Source organism: Nannospalax galili, unplaced genomic scaffold (assembly GCF_000622305.1).
Source record: "Nannospalax galili isolate Female #2095 unplaced genomic scaffold, S.galili_v1.0 scaffold405, whole genome shotgun sequence".
NCBI classification, from domain to species: Eukaryota; Metazoa; Chordata; class Mammalia; order Rodentia; family Spalacidae; genus Nannospalax; species Nannospalax galili.
In genome coordinates, this window is record NW_008354532.1 from 3,638,133 (window position 1) to 3,656,424 (window position 18,292).

The 18,292-nt window shown below is 41.7% G+C and overlaps 1 pseudogene; it reads right to left on the minus strand.

Annotated features, from left to right (window-relative positions):
* Positions 1 to 14,904: 14,904 nt before the first annotated feature.
* Positions 14,905 to 15,438, minus strand: LOC103748979 (annotated as a pseudogene).
* Between the last annotated feature and the right edge of the window lie 2,854 nt (positions 15,439 to 18,292).

Sequence of the window (18,292 nt, forward strand, 5' to 3'; positions counted from 1 at the left end):
ATTAAAGGAGTAATAATTGGAAAAGAAGAGATCAAATTATCCCTTTTTGCAGATGATATGATCTTATGTCTAAGTGACACCAAAAATTCCACCCAAAAACTCCTAGAAATTATTAACACGTTCAGTAAAGTGGCAGGTTACAAAATTAACCTACAAAAGTCTATAGCCTTTCTATATATCAATAACAAGCAATCAGAGAAAGAGCACATGGAAACACTTCCATTCACAATAGCTGCAAAAAAAAAAAACCTTGGAATAAACCTGACCAAAGACATTAAAGTGCTGTACAATGAAAAATTTAAATCTTTAAAGAAAGAGATTGCAGAAGACATCAGAAGATGGAAGAACCTCCCATGCTCATGGATTGGAACAATGAATATTTTGAAAATGACCATCCTACCAAAACTCATATACAGATTCAATGCAATGCCAATCAAAATCCCCATGACATTTTTCACAGAATTGGAAAAAACTATCCTAAGATTCATATGGAAGCACAAAAGACCTTGGAGAGCAAAACCAACCCTGAGCACTAAGAGCAATGCCGGGGGGATTACTATAACAGATTTCAAGCTGTATTACAGAGCTATAGTCATTAAAACAACCTGGTACTGGCACAAAAATAGACCCATAGAACAATGGAACAAAATTGAAGACCCAAATATGAGTGCATGCAGTTTCAGCCACCTGATATTTGACAAAGGAGTCAAGAACATTATCTGGAGGAAAGACAGCATGTTCAGCAAATGGGATCTCCACTTGTAGAAGAATGAGACTAAACCCCTATGTTTCACCCTGCACAAAAGTAAATTCCAAATGGCTCAAAGACCTCAATGTAAAGCCTGAAACTCCAAAACTATTAGAAGAAAACATTGGGAAAAACCTACAAGATGTAGGCGTAGGAAAGGATTTTCTAAACTGGACATCAATTGTTCAGGAAACAAGGGCAAGATTTAACAAAGGGGACCTCATTAAACTAAAAAAGCTTCTGTACATCAAAGGAGAGAACAAAGGAAGCAAACAGAAAACCACTAGAATGGGAGAAAATCTTCACCAGCAGCACATCCAACAGAGGTTTAATAACCAGAATATATAACGAACTAAAAAACAGAGAATCAAGACAAGAAGTAACCCAATTAAAAGATGGGCTAAGGAGCTGAACAGAGAGTTCTCAAAAGAAGAAATAAAGATGGCTAAGAAGCATCTTAAAAGGTGTTCAACATTACTAGTAATTAGGGAAATGCAAATTAAAACCACTTTAAGATTTCACCTTACCGCAGTCGGACTGGCTAAGATCAAGAAAACAAATGATACCAGATGTTGGAGAGGATGTGGGGAAAGGGGAGCACTCATCCACTGCTGGTGGGGCTGCAAACTGGTTCAACCCCTATGGAAAGCAGTGTGGAGAACTCTTGAAAAACTACAAATGAATCTACCATTTGACCCAGTTATACCACTCCTTGGCATATACCCAAAGAACTCATCCTATTGCAGAGACACTTGTACATCCATGTTTGTTGCTGCTCTTTTCACAATAGCTAAGCGATGAAAGCAACCGAAGTGTCCCCAATTGACGAGTGGATAATGAAAATGTGGTTCATTTATATGATGGCGTTTTACTAAGCAGTAAAGAAAGATGAAATCGTGAAATCTGCAGGTAAATAGATGGAACTAGAAACTGTTATACTAAGTGAAGTAACACAGACTCAGAAAAAAATCGACATATGTTCTCCCTCATTTGTGGATCCTAGAACCAGACTCTGATAAATAAGCATGCAACCAGACATAACTACAGGAACCAGAATAATGGAAAGGAAACAGGGTGGTAGGAGACAGGCCTTAATAATGGAGATATGGATAAAAATTGGGTTAGTTTAAGGGAGGGGGGAGGGAAAGGTATATAAGGAACCTAGGGGATAAAGGGAGAGAAGGGGCTCAACAGAGGTAGGACCATAGGAGTAGGGTATTAGTAAGGGAGAAAGGGGGTATATAGGGGCACCTTAAGTGGGAAAAACATGATGGAGGGTGAGACAATGTGAGAAATAAACAATACGTAGCTAGTTTTGAAAACCAGAGAGAACCATATTACTCCTATAACCTACTGACAAATTATACATAGCAGATTAAGAAATATATGACTAGGTAAAGTTTATCTGAGAACAACTGGTCTTTGCTCAAGATTTATCTACATGACACACAGTAATTAAAAATACCAGACTGGTGGAAATAAACTTCTTGGGTATTTAACAGACACCCAAGTCTATAATAATTTGGCCAGAGGGGCGTAAAGGACACTTTTTGCTCCTTTCCCTCCTAGGTTGACTAGTTCCAAGGGTCTATGTGCATCTCTCAAAATGTCCTATAATGGTGGTAGTTCACTAGTCCTCTTGATCAAGGAGGCCGAGGAGACCCCACCAGATGGATTTGAAACAGTGTCCAGTCTATAAAGTGGAGGTTCAACCCAGCGGAATCATTTCCTCCATGCTTTCAAGTGAAGCCAACCATGGTTGAGCAGGACCTTTGACTTTTCTTCACATAGGCGGAACTGGTAAAGGAAAGGAGCCAGGGGCTCCTCCCAAGCCCATGTGACCCCTGAGGAACAGATCCTCAAACGACCTTAAAAGTAAAAATAAATCGGTTTATGTGGGTGAACTGTATGGCCTTAAACATCCAAAAGGAAAGTATAACCAAAGATTAAAGGGGCCAATATAATTTTTTAAGAGTCCATATGTATTGCTAAAGTCTGCATAACAAGCAAAAATGCCAGATAAGAGATGCCTTCTTTTGAGTTGTTGGCCAGGGTGGCCAAAGGGATTCCCAGATAGTAACCCAGCATAGAACTGGGAAAATGAACAGCAGACCCCAATTTTATCTAAAGGAATATTGACAACTGATAGCTGCTAGATGAGGAACAGTTGACCTTCCTAAAACAAAGACCTCTAGATAGGCTGACTAGATTCACCAGATAGACAAGTAGTGGGGAATGGCTGGGGTGCCAACAGCACAGCAGACAGTAGCAGGGATATAAGAGTATAAGGGCTCTAGTTGGGGGAGGGAGCCTAGGGGGGGTTCCATCTGGGAAGTGGGTGTATAGTTGAATAAGATGGTTTGGTTGTTCTGTGTGATACACACACACAGACGTACACACAAATCAACAAATTTTAAAAATGTATTATATTTGAGGAGGAAGCATGGAAATTTATGTCATGTTAATTAGTAGAGGTGATAAACATTACCATTGAAATCTACCTGATAACTTTATAGACATACACAGATGACAAGGATCCAAGTGCAACCGATTTGACTTGTAGTAATCAGATACATACAGATTAGAGATGCATGCGCCAACATCTCAGTGTTAGTAGTAAAAACAATGAATATTGTTCTGCAAGGAACAATATATTCTAAAATGAAATGGAAATCTTTTTGAGACAGGGTCTCCCTGTAGCCTCAGCTGTCCTGGAACTCATTATGTAGACCAGGCTGGCCTTGAACTCACAGAGATCTGCCTGCCTCTGCCTCCCGAGTCCTGGGATTAAAGTCGTGTGCCACCACGCCCGGCAGAAATCTTTTTTAAAGGTTAAAAACTCATTCAATTTTATGTCGTACAGGGCTTATACTGAGTTCAGTATTGTATGACTGTATTAATTCAACTCAATTGTGAACCTAGAAACTTACAGCCACTTCTGAAAGAGATGTACTCTTGCCCTGGAGTGTGTTGCTGAATATGTTAAAGCTGTAAGTAAATGCTTCTTCTATTTATGTAGTTATTAAAAAAAATTTAATAAAGTAAAAAAAAGGAGATCAACTCTCCCTTACCCAGCAGCGATTAGCTGCCAATAGAGCTTCAGCTAAGATTGGGGCCTGCTGCCCATTTCCCCGCTGCTGTGCTAGGTTTTTGTCTGATTGAGTTTGAATGGTTCTTGTGCATTTTGACACCATTACTATAAGTTTAGAAAATTAAATTTTATTCTTTCTTTTAGTTTTTGGTCTTTTTTTCTTGTGGCAGGGTCTCCCTATAGCCACAGCTGGCCTAGACCCGCTATATAGACAAGGCTGGCTTTGATCTCACAGATATCTGCCTGCCTCTGCCTCTGCCTCCTGAGTGCTAGGACTAAAGGCTTGTGCCATCACACCCGACTCAAAAGTTGACTTTATTATAGGTAGATTCACCTCAAGCTCTTGCAGCAGGCAGCTCAACTCTTCCCTTGCCATTGTGCTCTTGTACTGGCAGCTCTAATTTATCAAGCTTAATATATTGCCGATTTTGCTGTTCAAATCCCTATCTTAAAGCAATTGTGCTTGCAAAACAGGAACCAGTAAATGGATGTTGGATAAAGCCCACAACAGAGGCATAAATGTTTCTTGGCACTGTGAATTGGCATGGATGGATAGTTCAAAGCTTATTTGCTGGCCTTTTGTTTTCCCCCTGAACTGGAGTCATTTTAAATTATTTAAAGTTCTGGATGTTCAACGGTACTATTCTGTGGGCTCATTATAAAACTGTACTATAATAACCTTCTGGGAAGCTGAAGGGATCCAACTTAGTAGTCCTGTTTTATTTCTTTTTAAAGTTTTATATTTTGTTCCTCTTTCAGGAATATAACATTATACCACTACGACAGACTACCATTATGACTTTTACTGCCATTGGTATCATTTAATGACCCCCTAACTATGAGCTTGGTACTACATTAAAATATTGCATATATTTAATTCTTATAACAGTCCTTTCAGATAGGTTTATATATATATGAAATATGAGTTTAGTTCTGTCAAATTCTAGAGCATAACTACTTATGCATTTTACTTCACAAGTTTAAGCATAGTCCCTGGAGGATACACACACACACATACACACACACACACACACACACACACACACATGTACCACACACTTGTACATTTTCTTTTATTCCTTTGGGTATCTCTTGGTCAAGTTGGTGACATCTCTTTCATCACGTATTTGTAAAGCTAGATTCTCTTACCAAAGCATTGGATATTATATATACGCAATCCTTCCTTTGTAGGGGTGGTGATATGAATAGATTTTACTTACCACAGTTTACTTAAACAATACTAGTCCACCAATAACATGGTTCCAATCCAGTCATTACTATTCTTTCTTTCTCTTTGTCCCTGTCTCTGTCTCTCTCTGTCTCTGTATAACCCTCCCTCTCTTTCTGCAGGTATATGCACACCTGGTGCACATGTGGAGGACAGTCTTGGCTATCAGCCCTTGCCTTCCATCTTGTTTGAGATAGGAACTCTTGTTGGTCACCATTGCATACACCAGGCTAGCAGGCCTTCACGTTTCTTGGAATTCTTCTATCTCTGCCTTCCATGTCACCACTTGAACCCTGAGCTTCTAGGTACAGCCTACAGCTTCACTTGGGCTATGGAGATCCAAATGCAGGTCCTTACAGTGGGACAGCAAGTGCTTTACCCACTGAGCAATCTCCCCAACCCTTTAGTTACTGTTATATATCAACTATAGTTGCATAAAACAAATTTTGCTAATAGCCCTTTGGTCCACAAACCACTGTGCAAAATAATAGACATTATTATCAGTGACTGAGAATATCAATTCTGGAAAAATCTGTCAGTGATTGATCACTGAGCATCTATTGGCTTGTGCTCAGATAGTAAAGAGTATGGTTGTGTCACCTTCTTGTCTTTTTATTTTCACTCATGTATCAGTCACTTTTCTGTTGCTATGATAGAAGCAATTTGTAGATGGAAGAGTTTATTTGAGCTTACGGTTCCAGGGGAATTACAGTCCGTCATGGCAGGGAGGCATGGTGGCTGGAGGTGGCTGGAGGTGGCTGGAGCAGGAGCAACAGAAGCTAAGTTCTCACATCATCATGCAGGCACAGGAAGCAAGAGAGCAACTGGAGATCTGGCAAGGCTTAAGAACTCTCTAAGTCCACCCCCAGTGATGTGCTTCCTCCAGCATAGCCACACCTTCTAAAACCTCCCAAAACAGCACCATCATCTGGGGATAAAATGTCTGAATACTTGGAGCCTATGGAGGACATTTTCATTCAAACCATCACAACTCATTTACCAAGCATTATAGTTTGAATCTGAAAAGTCCCCTGAAAGCTCCTGTGTTAAAAGATTCGTTGCTAGCTAATGGGGCTTTTTGGAAATGATTTCATAAATGATTTAATCCATTGATGAAGTTATTATTTGAATGCATTATTGAAAGATTGTAGATACTTAGTAGGTAGAACACCTGGAGGAAGTAAGTCACTGGAGGTGTGTCTTTAAAGGCTTTCTTATCCTTAGCATCGTCTGTCTTCTTGTCTTTCTGCTTCTTGGCCACATGAGGTAAGCAACTTTGCTCCTCTTACTGCCTTGATCTTCTGCTTCATCACAAGCCTATGGCAATGGAGCAAGTTGACCATGAACCGAAACTTCTGATACAATGAATCAAAATACATCTTTCCTCCTTCATAAGGAAGGAATAAGCCAACAAAGATGAAATTAGACAGAGAAAAGAAATGAAATGTACTAATCTTAGAAGTAGAAGTTGGAGCTATTGACATTATACAAACAGAGCTAGAGAAGACATAACTGACAGGGAGAGTATTGACACTTACAGTGCCTGGGAATCTCAATGTGTTTCCAGAGGAACTTAGGGAAGACAAAGTCACCAACATGGATGACGAAAGTATTCATAATGAAAAGATGAGCATGTCTCAGTTGGAGTGACATTAGCAAAATCTTTCATATTAATGGCAATCTTTCACAAAACCAATGGAGATCTTTGACTTTACGAAAAGTAGAAAGGTTGGTGATGTCTCTATACTTAGAAAGGAGTATGCTTGTTTATTTAACATAGAAAACAGGCTTATGGGGCTGTGTGTGGTGGCACATGGCTTTAATTCCAGCACTCAGGCAGCAAAGGTACACAGATCTCTGTGAGTTCAGGGCCAGCCTGGTCTATAAAGCAAGACTGAAAATTTGAAGTTGTTCAGCGGTTGAAGGAAGTCAGATACATGGCATGATAGTGATTACAGAAATGTACATAATAGATCAAATGTGTTTTCCTGATAATACTTTGATATCCAAATTATTATTTAAGATGTGTCATTTTGGGGTGGTGAGAAGGCTCGGTGGTTAAAAGCATATGTGACTCTTCCAGAGAGGACCTGAGTTCAATTCCTAGCACCCACATCAGGTTCTTTCCCACTGTCTGTAACTCCACCTCCACATGACCTGATGCCCTCCTCTGGCCTCTCTGGGCACCTGCATTCACATACATGTACATACATGATTAATACAGACATACATGATTAATACAGACATACATGCACACACATGATTAATACTTTTTAAAATTTGTGGGGCATCCTTTAATCTCAGCCCCCAGGAGGCAGGGGCAGGTGGATCTCAGTGAGATGGAGGCCAGCCTGGTTCACATAGTAACTTCTAGGTGGGCTGGTACTAGGAAAATCCTGTCCAAAAATGTAAAATAAAATAATGTTTTAAAAAATTTTAAAATCTTTAATGATGTATGAATTAAAGACAACTTGATAAAGGGACTATGTAGGGAACTTGAGCCTAATGGTAAATATCTGACTTTATTGTAAATAAAGTAAATTGTGTGGCTGGGAATGGTATCACTAGACTCTGGAATATTCTTTTTTAAGGCAAAGTAACATTTATAATACCTTGCTTGTACTTAGTAGATCTAGGTAGAACTGGGATGCAAGAGAGGCTAGTGAGGTTGTTGTATTCAGATAATTGGCTAAACCTTCATCTTCTGATTTATTTAACCAGTCACTTCTACCAACAGTTCCTCCACATTAAAGGCCTCGAGCTCCTAGAGGAATAGTTCAGTTATCTGTTAATCGTGGGAAGGTGTCTTAACCACATGGATCACACACCAGTGAACATGAGTTGGAATAATATCAATAGAAAGCAGAGCGTGAGTTAAGAGATCATGCTAACAACTTTTAAACATGACCAAATCATGAGGAAAATGGCCCTCTTCATTTGAGGAAAGAGAAGCGATTCAGCTAACCATTGTCCTAGATATGGTTTATGCATGGTCCTGATCAACACTTCTCAGTCCATGACCATTTTTCTTGATCCCCAGCCCTGCCAACATCACTGCTTTAAGCAATGAAAAGCTCTAATTACCACAGCCTTGTTTTCTTATGCTTGTGGTTGCTTTAGTCTCCTTGTAGATGTAGGCTAGGCTTCACCATGGGCTTTGTTGAATCTCAACAGAAACTCAGCAATGATAGCATCATTTTTTGACCCAACTAGACTGGAGAGTTTCTGACATTCCTAGAGGATTCTGACCTCCCCAGAGAGTTCTGGTCTCCCCAGGGGGTTCTGGTCTCCCCAGTGAGTTCTGGCTTCACCAAGAGAGTTTTGCACTCCCTTGGAGATGTTTAGTCTCCTAAAGGTGGTTCTGGTCTCCTAAAGGGGGTTCTGATCTCCCCAGGGGGCTTCTTTCCAGGGGCTTCTCTGAAAAATGCAAGTGGCATTTGCAAGGGGTCTTGACAACCACATGAAAGAAATTTGAGCAATGAACGACAAGGGATGGAAAGGAACCAGTGGACATTTGTTTGGTGCTCTTTCCTCTGATTATTAGAGCACACTTTGTACCTGAAGCTTTTCTGAAGAGATCCAGCATGAGGAAAGCACTAGCGATGTGGTATCAACTTGGTAATGTACTGCCTTGTACAATTAACAGAGTTAAGAAAGGATCTCCAGAATGGGAGAAAATATTTGTTAGTTATACAACTGACAGGGGAGTCCTATCTAGAATATATAAAGAACTCAAAAAGTTAAACATAAAAGAATCCAGGCAATAAATGGACATGTGAGATGAGCAACTTTCAAAGGTGACATACAAATGGCCAATAAATATGAGAAAATGTTTAACATTCTTAGCCATTAGGGAAATACAAATGAAACTTACATTGAGATTCCATCTTTCCCCAATCAGCATGAGCATCACCTGTCTCAAGGGAATAAGGTGAAGAGTTATAGAGCAGGACACCCAACATCCTCCTCTGGCCCCTGTAAACATGGCACATGCACTGCACACACATGTGCACATACACCACATGTATCTGCCATACAGACACATACACAGACCCATAAACACATAAGAAAGAAACCCATTATTCTGTATGGTAATTAAAAACATTAAAGCAAAATCAAAGACAAAACAAGCACAGCAATGCAAAGTAAGCATGTTTTGTAGAAAATGCTGCATGTTTTTAATAAACTTTGCTCAGCATACCATGGGTGACACTAATCCCTTCTGAGGGTCTAAGATGGCATCGTCTCTAAGGCAACATTGCTTAGAAAGTGCTTGTGCACTGTCCCAAAAACCATTCCTATGGAAATATCCCAAACCATCAACATTTTTCAGGTAATGAATCGCCTGTCAAGACTTTCGATTCTGCCATTTAAACCCACTAATAACAATTCTAAGACATGTTTGTATAGAATTACATAGGGAAGATAGAGCATTCCAGAAGTCACCGTTTAGAAAATTATTGCTGTTATTCAGTCTTTACTTTTGCTGGGCCTTGAGGCACCACCACCAGCTGCTTGAGAAGCTGCCAAAAGGGAGAGACCCACATAAACACAGACAGAATTATTCAAAAGATCATTTTCATATGGAAAAGGAACCTCATTTCAGCAGACAGCAAAGGCAACCAATCTCCCATTCTGCAGCGCTAGCCAGCAAGGTGCTCAGGCCTCCATAGGTCAGCACGTAGGGCCACTGTCCTACACACAGACAGGTCTGTTCCCTGTTACTGCCTGCTGGTCCTGAAAACCATTAATTCTATTAATTGCATATCAAAAGACTGGCAGCAATTCTACAAATGAGTAAACACAGAGCTGAAAGTGTAATCATAGAGGTCCAGCAAATTGGATTCAGGTCTTCATTGAACAATCCTGTTTCAATTCAGCAATTTCATTATCACTGTTACTGGAACAAATCACTTTATTAAACACAAGGAGCTTTGTGGAGAAATTTCTTCTTGTAGGCAACATTATGAAGCTAACATAAAAACAGCACTTATACTTGTCAAGGGATTTCTTTAGGCAATTCAGCTAATGGCTTGTGACAAGGAGGACTTGAAATGTCCATTCAAGCCTTCCATTTTGTTATGCAGCTGTATGTTTTTTCATTCTAAGGGGGAAAAAGTCCTTTTGATGCTTTTAGTGGAATTAATATTTTCAGTAAGGAGTTTGCTGACAAGAGGATTCTCTCCCTCTTTCCCCCCCTCCCTCCCCCTCCCTCCCTTCCTCCTCTTCCCCTCTCCTTCATTTCCTTCCTCTCTTTCTCCCTCCCTTCTGTCCTCCTTCCCTATCTGAAGGGCAGTGGAGTTCGAGGAAGCAGAGTATTACAGGATAGGACAGAATTTGCTTGTATTGATTGAAGCGGGTCACTCCCTAGAGACATTTGCACAGGGACCTTAAACACTTAGAACAACTTGTCCTATGCTGGGCTAGAAGTGAACACAGCAATAAAAGTGACCAGCTGTGAACTTGCTTTCTAAATTTCCTTCTGGGCAAGCAGTGTCCTGGGGAGTCAAGAGCAGATGTAGGAGCAGAGTCAGGCTCCTTAGCTGCTGCAAGATTGCTGTGTGGGTCTTTCCTCCAGATTGAAACATTCCCTCATGGAGGGCTGAGGAATGCTCATAAGACTCAGGAAGCAAATGCAACATGCAGGGCTCTGAAAGTACCAAGAATCCCAAGTCCCCAGCTCCTCCAGGTTATATAAGCAATAACCAGGAGATGGTCCCATCACTGAGCTGCCTGAAAGTTGGGCAACTCCAGGGATGCAACTTTCATAAGCTATCACCCTGCTGGGGTGGGCTTTTCAGCTATGCAGCTGCCTTTGAATCTCCCATGTTCTTCTGAGTAACACCCCCAACTATATTCCTAATGGTAACCACAATAAATACAACAGTTCACTCAGCTGCCTTTGGGTATAATGGTTTCTTCAGTCTGTTGTTGGTGACTTATCTGGAGAATGGGTAATGAGAGGGACTCAAAGACGGAATCTGAGAGAGAAGGCAGGCTCAGTAACTGAACTGGTTAAAAATCCCATTCTGTAGAACTTTCTGTGATAACTGAAGCCCCCTCCCCACTTTCATATAGGACTGCCGACCTCCAGAAAAATGTCTAGTGTGACTAAAGAACTGACACTTAATTTTATTTGATTGTATTAAAGATTAAATCTATTTTTATTTATGTGTATGGGTGTGAGGCTTCATGAGTTTGTGTGTACCGATGCATTCAAGGTGTGTGTGGAGGACTGGAGGGCTAGCTCGGCAGTTAAGCCTGATGTGGGTGCTGGGAATCCAACCTGGGTCCTCTGTGAAAGCAGTAAGTGTGCTTAACTGTGGAGCCATCTCTCCTGTCCTGATTGCATTTAATTTGAGTCATCTTCATGTGTGATTCCTGACCTTTACATTGAACAGCTCAGTTGTAAAGTGCTGAAATTACAAGGTCTGAACAGAGATGCAAAATCTTCTCTAAAGATCTTTACAAGGTTCTGTAAGATATGGTGAACTGTTTCGCAGAGAAAAGGTCAGAAAGAACTAGTAGAAATGGAAAAATTCCCTCATGAAACATTGGCTGCTGACTGGTTATTCCATACTTTCCAGAAGGTTGAATATCAGTCACTCTAAGAAGACAGATCCCATCCTGCATTATATCTTAGGTTCCATAAGCCAAATAGCTCTTAAAATGCTGCTTCAAAGACAAAGTTGCTCAACCAAGACCATAGATCCAGTATAGACTACAATAATTTTATATAGTCAATGAAGTTACTGTATTTGGAAACTGGTAGATTTGGTTATAAACTGACTTTCGTAAACTTATTTTTTTCTGTTGAGTTGTCCATTCTTTAATTGAGGTTCTTTTCTCAGATGCCTTGTTAATGAACTGGGCAGCTATCCTCACTTTGTGCTCCTCAGAATGCTCCAGGAGGCTCAGGTTACACAGAACCATTCCTCATATCCTGGAGAGCCCACCCCAACCCACCTTAAATTCTTGCACTTCATCAGTATGCAAGTAAATGTCACCTTCCTCTGTAAAACTATGTGTATAGAGTTAATGTCTAATTTTTGTGGATTCTTAGAAGGACTGGTAATTGTGAAGAAAATGCCAACCTAGAACTACTTGTGACATTTCTGCTTAAGAGGGGAGGCTGTCAGAGAACACTGTGGACACAGGGAAGTTGAGTCAACAGATGGGGAAAACAAGACAGACTGCTGTTGGATTTTATCACTTGCATCTAGTCATACCTGCTCGCCCTCATGATTTCCAGGTACATGGAAGATTTCTTCCTCTTTTGATTAAAATAATTTCAGTTGCATTTTTTACTGCTGAAACTGAAAGCATCTCATTTAACACAAGCATATCTGTTTAGGAAGTTGAAAACCTGCCCATAACATGTATTCTTTGCCCTCAGTTCTACATTCTCTGCCCCATCCATATCACACCTACAACAAACACAAGACCACCAGGTCCCTGCATGGCACAGGTTACTCAGGACAAATCATTCTATATCCACATGAGGTGGAGACAATGTTTTCTGATGGCGTGAGTCTAAGAACTGAGGCACTGAGGACAGGCTGCTTGGGGAAAAAATGCCTGCCATGGGAAAATGATTTTGCCTCTTCACATCTAGGTCCACACCTGAAAATGGGAATATCAGTAAACGCTCCACTTAAAAGAACAGGGAGGCATTTGTTAGATCTTAATAGTTGTTGACTCTTATAATCAACCTTCAGGGTCCTGATGTGGAATTCCTGCCTCTACATGTGTTCAAGGTGCACCTTGCCTCATAAGAGGGGACATAGGATAGATCTGGACATCTTCAGGCATGTACTCCCCAGCTCTGAGCAGCCTGACCCTGAGAGCTCCTTTAATATGTGGCCTGTTAAGAGTCTTTCAAAGTGATGTTTAAAAAGTAGAGCAAGTTGCTCCACATAGGCCAAAGCTGAATAGCTTTGAGACAGGACCTAACCCTGGAGTGAGGGACTATAAAAGTGGTCCAGATGAAGAGGCATAAAGCTTATCTGGACTGACCATAGAAGACTGAAGGAAAGATCAGAGAAGAAGGCAGAAAGGATTTGCCAACATTCACAGCCCACTTCTGCTTTCTGTTTCTTGGATCTGGACACCTCTCATTACTGATGTCTTCATTCTCCAGACACTGTGAATGGTGGTAGCAAACATTGGTAGCAAACCAGCAGGAATGGCCCTCCCACAGTCAACTGACACCCAGCTTTGGGTCTTTCTACTAGGTTTCTGAGTCCAGATTTCCTTCTTCTTAGGCAATGTGCTTAGTTACTTTTTTTCCCCAGTGATAAAATGGGGTGATGATGCTAACTTATGGAGCTGGGTGGCAATTACATGAAATAATAAATAATATAAAAGGCTGTAAGGCTGAAAGGCTGTGAAGGCTTTATATGTGTTTATGATAGTATTCTTAGTTTCCTGTAATGCAAACAAATAGAATTTCTGTTGAATTGTATATCTCTGTAACAGATGCTATTGAATGAGGAATAATTTCACTAGAGTGCAAATGATCAATAGACTTCTATCACTTTTCTCATTGATGTTTGTTTGTTAATGGAAATGAGTCTCTAACTTTTGAATTGAGCCCTTTGTTTTTATTTCTGCTTGTGTATAAAGCAGTCCAAAGAGGGACAAAAAAGGACATGAGTAGAATCAGTTGGGGCTACAGACCTGAAAGACCACTGGGAAGAAGAGGACTTATTCTGAGATTCCCTTGGAATAATCCTGGATCATTCACTAAGAGAGAGGAGGAGCAACCCTGGAATGATGGGAAAACAAGAGTCCTAGAGGGGGACTGCAGAGAGTAGGCTCCATCCCATATGTCCTTTCCATGAGGAGAGGGGCTCCATAACTTCAAGAGAGCCTATGAACTGGTGTGTTCAATACACCAGGGTCCTGAGCATCTGGGATTCTCTCAGCAGGAGACTTGGGAAGGCTCCTGCCTGTGAGTCCTAGATTTTTTTTTTTTCATGCAGCCCCAAAGGGGCAAGAAGAGACTTTAATTAGGGGAAGGGAGGATCCACCAGAATCAGAGGCAGCAAGCATGGGAGCAGAGGAGCCAGAGTAGGCAAGGTCCAGCTGGGTGCTCTGGAGGACTCACCTCTCCACCTGGAGCACAGGAACTGTACCCAGACTAGGTGAGATGTGGTGCCTCTCAGCTAGGGAGGCAGAGAGGGCACCAGGTGGCCCCTGTAGCCAGAAGATGCCTGGTTCTGGGGCCCTAGCTCCTAGGCTTGGCTGGCAATCATGGATTCAGTCCTTGTTCCCAACCAGTGCTGGGTGACCATCTTCAGGAAGAGCTCAGAAAGCTAGTAGAGGGTCCCCACCACCTCTACTGGGCCTAAGGAGGATTGCAAATAAGACAGCAAGGAAGAGAAACTGGAGCCTGAAATCTTTCTCTCTACCCCCCTGGGGTGGCACAGGAAAAATGGTCACCTTCTGGCTCCAGGCCGGCCCAGACCCACAGCGACCAATAAGGTACAATCACTGGGACCAGTCACAGCCACTGGAGGTGGAGGTTGTTTGAAAAAAAAGAAAAAGAAAAAAAAAGGTTACAGTCTCCTACAAGCACAGAGTTTTAAGTTTCAAGATGTTAAAAAAATCTGTCCCGGCCCAGGGGACTGAACATCAGGAGCCAGCCTGACCAGGCACATGAGACCTTGGGGCAGATCTACTGCTGCTTTCTTGCCCAGTTAGCAAGCACACCCCCCCCACCCCCCGACCCCCGCATCCAATGCCCACCGACCCAGCTCCCAGCTGCTGCTGCCGCTCTGGGGAGTGACTCTAAGACACCTTCGCAGACATAGAGACACAGGGGAGGCTGAGGGGAAGGCCACGGAGATCTAGCCAGATGGTTTAAAAATTCTTGAGGAATTCTTCAGCTACAATGCGGGCTCGGGCATTGACTGACAGCTTCATCTCACTGATCTCTTTGTCAAGCTCCTCCATGAAGTGGATCACAAAGTCCACCAACTTGTGTTTGTACATCTGCTCTGTGTGGAAGTTGGTGATCAGAAAGCTGATGTCATACCCCTCCAATGGTTTCCTTCGAAGGATAAAGAAATTCTCTGCTCGCGTCATCATGAAGCGTATAAACATATGGCATAAAATCTTCTCTATCTCATCAGCCTGTTTCACAGCAATGCTGACCTGCACAGAATTGATGGTGCCCTCAATTAGCACCTTTTCCTTCTCATTCCTGCTGATGGTAACAGGTTGCAATAGGAGCTCTTTACTACTCCTGACTTCCACCGCTGGCTTGTAGTGTCATTCGACGACCTGGGAGGAGAAGTTCTCCAGGCAGAGGGCAGCCTGCAGTGGGGCCCTCACGGCACTAAGGTAAGGGTGGAGAGTGGCAGTCATCGTGGGCGCTGGCTGGGCCGGAAAGTGGAAGTTGTTTGTTTTTTAAATATTTTATTTATTGTTTTATTTTATGTGCATGAGTGTATTACCTGCATGTACATAAGTACCCATGCCATGCAATGCCCTCAGAGGTCAGAAGGGGGTGTCAGATTCCCTTGGTACTGGAGGTATGGATGGTTGTTAGCTGCCATGTGGGTGCTGGGAATTGAACCTGGATCCTCTGCAAGAGTAGCCATTGCTCTTAACCACTGGGCTATCTCTCCAGTAGATACAAGATCTTCCAGGGAGTTGAAAGATTGATGTTGTTTTAACCCAGTGTGGTGGCTCATGTTTGTCATTCCAGCATTCAAAAGGCTGAGGAAGGAGGATTACGGTGAGTTCAAGGCCAGCCTAGCCACCATAGTGAGTTCCAAGCTAGCCTACTACATAATAAGACTCTGTCTCAAAACAAACAAACAACGAACAAAGTAAACACAAATAAACAAGAATGATGTTATTTTGCTCAGTTCACTTCTCTAATGCACCGTTTGACTCTAGAAGTATTAGTTTTAGTCAATCCTAAGTGAGGTCAATTATGTGAATTCCATGCCTGTTAACATTGACCATAGCAAACTCATTCAGTGAGTAATTTGATGTGTGTGTGTGTGTGTGTGTGTGTGTGTGTGTATTCTGTATATAAAGGAAGGTAGATAATTGGATACTCTGACTTGGTCTTGACCTTCAAGTAACAACTTCCAGTTTTGAGGAATGTTCAAGTTCTATGTGATACTGATATTCTTCAGCACCTCCCCAAGTTTCCATCTCCAAAATTAGAATCAAGGATGGTGTCAGGCTGAAATATGCCTTTCACAAAGAGTAAGAAGGAAGGGACCTCTACTCTGCTTAGTTGGTTAAAACAGCTATGTCAAAAGCTGGATTGGCAGTGTCCCTGCCTGCGTTGCCCCAGTGTGGCTTTAGTGTGTACCCCCTTCACTGGCCTGTGTTAGGGAACCCCTTAAAGCTGGGCTCTGTAACCTGAGAGCTCACAGTGGTGGCCAAGCAGGCAGCTGCCTGTCCAAGCTGTCTCTTATATCCTGCCTTATTCTTGTAGTGAACTGAACATGTGTCTCCTGCCAGGAGGCAAAGGGTTCAAAAATTTCAGAATTTTTGTCTAACATTTTTTAGCAACAGCAGCATACCAGAACTACTGTAGAGCTGAATTTAGGGGGGGGGCTACATCTGAAAGCACTAACACTGACTAAAGTAAGATGATGTCAAGAGCATTCATTCATTCATTCATTCATTCAACAAAATTTAGTAGGCACAGGCTCTGCTTCAGGCATTGACTTCCACACTAGGAAAGTTTTGGTACATTAAATGCCTTTAGCTTTATGCTGTTAAGAATTTATTTCTGTCATTCTCTCAGTTTTGACATGAGTTGTTCTTGGCCAACCAGGCACTTTTCCTATCTCCCCTGCTAAAACTTCCCTAAATGTCTAGAAATCTAAATTTTCTTCTGTCTATTCCTTTTCCAGAAGCAATTTAGGTTCACCATAACCGTATTCAGCAAAGAAGGAGCAAAAAAGTGAGGCACTTTCCCTGGCAGGGGGAGTATGGAAACACTCTCCTGTTTAGGGACTGCCATATAATTTCAAGTGTTGCACAGAAGAAACAGAATTAAAGGAAGGTCATCATTAAGTTGAAACAAAAATTTCATCCTTTTGTCCATCATCAGCTACTAATTAGTGAGCACCTCAGGAGTGCAGAACCATCCTAGAGACTGGGGGCTCCTGTCAGCACCAACAGGAGCTCCACATCCTTAAAATGCCCACTCTCCCAGGACAGCTGTACAGCAGCCTGGGTCTGCCAAGTCTCTGTTACTGAGGATTTATTTAAAGATACTTTTTAAAGCATTTCCTCCTTAACAATGAAGACTTTCTGTGCGCATTTCAGTAGACATTTAAAATCCCATCCATAATCTTTTTGAAATCTTTCCCTCATGTAAATGACTTGGCTTCAGAGCTAGTTGGCATGGCAGTCTCTGATGATGGAAGGAAAAACTATAAGGAAAAACAATTAAATAGAAATGAGTTCCCACTGAAGACAAACACTGTTCCATGGCTTGGGGTGAGTCATGGATCTGGGGACCAGAGGGCAAAGATAAGTTTTAATGTCTCAAGCTTCTGTCTCTTCTTTGGAGTAACTTCAAGGGCTAGGATAGGTAGGGTGTGTCTCGGGAATCTTAAATTTGACATCTAAGTTTATTGCTCCTTGCTTTTCTCTTTTTGCCTTCTCTATAACTGTCATTTCTCCTATTAGGTATTTCTATTATTGGTGTGAAAAAATATCTGACAAAAGCAACTTAAGGGAAGAAGACTTTATTTTGCCTCACAGTTTAAAGGGTCAGAGTCCATCATGGTGAGGAAGGTATGACAGAGCATGAAGTGACTGGTCATATTGTGTCTTCACTGAGGAAGCAGAGAGAGATGAATGCTGCTGTGCAGCTTTCTTTCTCCTTTTCTACTTTTGTTTAGACTAGGAACATTCCAAAGGGTGGAGCCACCCACAATTAGAGTGGGTCTTCCCCCTTCAGTTAAACCGCTCTGGAAACTCCCTCACAGACAACCCAGAGATGTGTCTCTTAAGTAACTCTCAATCTAGTCAATGTCAATGATAATTAACCATCACATGCATGTTTGTGTATTTGTACATAATGTTCAACTCTTCATTTGTTTGCCCTTTGCTTCTGGATTCTAAAAAAAGTAATAAAGTTATTGTTATTATTTAAAGTCTGACATTGAAGGCTGGAAGTGTAGCTCAGTGCTAGAATGCTCATATAGCACATCAAAGCTGTGGGTTTGATCCCCAGCACCAT